Genomic DNA, 3,898 nt, shown 5'->3' with positions numbered 1-3,898 from the left:
AAAGAACACAACCCTGTCATACACCTTTCTTAATTTAAACCATTCAGTGTTCTCATGTTCTGTTTGAACAACTGCCTCTTGGTCCATGTACAAACTCCTCATAAGCACAATTAAGTGTTCCATAATACTCATACTTCACAATGTTGTCCATAGCTTGTCATACCAACAATGAACAAGTGGAAATCAAAAGCAAAGACACAATACCATTTATAATTGCTTCCCAACAAATGAAATACGTAGGGATTGTTGTTGTTTCTAAGTGCTGTTGCGTTGGTTTCATCTCATAGCAACCCTGAATATGGTTTCCAAGGAGTGAGTGGTAGATTTGAACCACCGACCTTGCTGTTAGCAGTCCAATACTTATCCTATAGTGCCACACTAGGACTTCAAACAAACCACATGCTCAATGTGGGGATCGAGCCCACAACCCTTAGGGATTAATCTAACAAAATATATAGGTTATATATGATGAAAATTGCAAAATGCTGATTAAAGAAATCAAAAAAGACATAAATTCTTGGAGAGAATACCAGATTCATGAACAGGAAATCTCAACATAATAAAGATGTTATTATCCCTAGATTTGTCTATAGGCTTAATACAATTCCTATCAAAATCTTACCAAGGTTTCTGAAAGCATAGACAAGATAATTCTAAGATTATATGGAAAGAGAAAGAGTCCTGGAATGCCCCCAAACAATTTTTAAAAAGAAAAATGAGATGAAGGGAATTATACTTCTTGATGTTAAGGCTTACTATACAGCTAAAGTAATTAAAAGAATGTGGTACTGGGGAAGGAATTGATACATAGATTAATGGGAAGATATATAAGACTCAGAAGTAGATCTACAAAAACACACCCAATTCATTTTGTATAAAGGAGAAACGGTAGTGGTGCAGAAATAATTGAACATCTATAGGGAACCAGTGAGCTAAACCTTATACCTTGCAGCTATGATTACCTCTTGGCGAGCAGTTGACACAGGACTGCTACTGCTGTGTGTCACTGAATCGGTTCTGACTCATAGTGATCCTGTCTAGCGTTGCTGAGGCTGTAAATCATTCTAGGAGCAGAAACCCTCCTTTTTCTCCCACAGAGCAGTTGGTGGAGTCTAACTGCTGACTTTGTGGTTACCAGCACTATGCCACCAGAGCTCCTTTGACTCCAGTACTAGGGCAGGAAAAATGTTAGCTGATGCTGACACATGGATATTATGTACTTCCTGATATGATGTGCTGAGAAAGGTACATAGCCTCTGATGAAGTAATCTAAAAAATCATCCTAACATTATAATCATGAGAAAACATCAGATGAAGGGATAGATACTACAAAATACATACTGACTACTCTTCACAGGTGACATTATAGACTAGATAAACTCCCACAGTTTGGAGGAGACTAAGATGACATGACAACGAAATACAATATGGATTCTGGATTTACGCTGTGACAGAAAGACTTAACTAGAAAAAGTGGGAAAATCCAATTAAAGTTTGTGCTGTAATGGTATTGTCCCGATGTTAATTTCTGGTTTCAGTAACTGTTCCGTAAGATGTTAACATAAGGAGACACTTGGTAAAGATTACTTAGGAAGTCTCTGTACTACTTTTGAAACTCCTGTAAGTCTAAAATTCTATTAAATTCAAAAACTAAAAAGTATTAAAATTGTCAAGTATCGTTTCCTAGCATAAACTAGGCCTGTATGACTTGCCATCTCATACACTCAAAACATAAACCAGGAATCAGCACATACAGACCTAATAAAGTGGTACTACTTGCCTACCCATTGAATACAAAACAACACAGTTTTTAGTCTGAGTCAACACATCACCAGACATACAAGTCAATTCTTCCTCCATTGTTGATTCGAAACCAAAAGACACATGAACATTTAGCAAATTAACAAAAACAGTCATGTATTCAGTCTAAAAAAGTTAATCAAATGCAAAAGGAAGAGGCAATTAACATCAGTGGGCACCTGCCTCCTCCCGCCGGGAAGAAAATTGGTCCAAAACCCAACTGCAAGCTTCTAACAACATCAAGCGTCTCAATTTTTTAGGGGCAGCAAATCTGACAGATAAAAGGATGGAAGTGTGACTGTGTGTATCTGAGGAAGGAGTTGGTGGAGGACTGGGCATACAAGAGCAGCTCTATGGGTTCCCCCAAGAACAAAACTGGATTCAAGATCACTTCCTACAAGGAACCAGTGAAGGTTCCCAGGGTTACAAACGAGATCCGTACCTCAGTGTATCTTTAAGAATTTGAAGGTAAGTCAGAACAGGTGTATAAGGTTCCTATTTAGCTTTACTTTAGTGCAAGAAAAGGTTGAAGCCTTTTTAATGATCTAAAAGCTGCACCTGCATCAAATCAAAGTAATTGTAATGAAGAATTTGATGTGAGTAAAGATTGGTTCAATCCTTTCAAAGTGATCACAAATTCACACAACATTAAAGGGCAAGGACCCTTGATGTAGTGCTGTAGTATAAGCACTGGACCAAAAAGTCAATTTGAACTGCAAGGTCAGTGGTTCAAGCTCACCAGCCATTCCTCAGAAACCCTAGATAGCGGCACTATGAGTCAGAACTGACTCAACAGCACTTAACAACAACAACAACACAGGGCAAGTATAAGTTGTCCTTACGTCAGATGTTCATAACCCGGGACAGCCTGTAATGGGAAATTAAGCCCCTGGTGGAGCAGGGAAAACACTGTTATCATTCCTGGTGTCATTCCCACACCCTCCAGGAAATGCCTCCATACAGACTCCCTCATAATGTTCAGTATCAATTTTAAGCATAGAACAGCATGTAGTTGTAAACTGCTTAAATGTTATTTCTTTAGATTATATGAATACTAAAGGATTGTTTTATAAAATCTTTCTACATTGAAGTACATAATTAGTTATTAGTAACTGAGTGGAAGACTTTTTGTTCTTTCTTTTTAAATGACTATTTCATTCTCAAAAAAGTTACTGATCCAGTCTCTCAAATACTGATTACCACAATATTGAAGCTAAAACACCAGAAAATTTGGTAAAACCGGGGACTGTAATAACACAGACAGCAAGGAAAACAACAGTGCTTGCTTGTCGCAAGTAAAGACAAAACCATGTAATTCAAACAGTCATTGTAATTGGGCAATACTGATGACAGCATTGAATGGAGCAAATTAGAAGGTTCAAAAAGTAAATTAGTATCGAGCTGTAGCATTAAAGGTATATAGATACATGTAAGCTATCTGCAGAGAGCTGGTGTGGCGCTGCGGATTAATGTGCTAGACTGCAAGGTCAGTTTGAACAGCAAGGTTGGTGGTTCAAACTCACCAGCTGCTCCTTGGAAACCCTAAGCAGGGTCAGTAGGATACAGAACCAACTCAATGGCACGTAACAATAAGCTATCTCTCTATATATAACAAACTACAGAGTTATTTTTATAAAAATAATAAATTTCTGCTAAATTGTGCATGAAGTTTATAGACAGCAATTTTGGTGTTACTCTGATTGACAGTCACCCAGTGCAGTACCCTTGTACCTCCCTAGTGACATCAGTAGAAAAGGGTACCATTTTTATTAACATCAAGTGTAGTAAAGACAAGACTCAGGGAAAACTGAAACAAGCAGCCCATAGAAATGACCACTCTAGATATTAGATACAGCAACAATTGTGAGGTTGGCACAGGACTGGGCAGTGTTTCATTCTACTGTGCATAGGGTCGCTATTTAGTCGGTAACAGCTTGATGGCATGTAACAGTAACAGATATTTGTCAATCACAAAAAGACAAATATTGTATGACACCACTGTTGTAAAAAGTTAAGAAAAGGTTTTGATAAAAGAAACATTCTATGATGGTTACAAATCGGGCTGTGAACCTCAGGGTCAGCAGTTTGAAACTACCAG

This window comes from Chrysochloris asiatica, unplaced genomic scaffold (assembly GCF_000296735.1).
Source record: "Chrysochloris asiatica unplaced genomic scaffold, ChrAsi1.0 scaffold00450, whole genome shotgun sequence".
Lineage (NCBI taxonomy): Eukaryota > Metazoa > Chordata > Mammalia > Afrosoricida > Chrysochloridae > Chrysochloris > Chrysochloris asiatica.
This window is presented reverse-complemented; position numbering follows the sequence as displayed.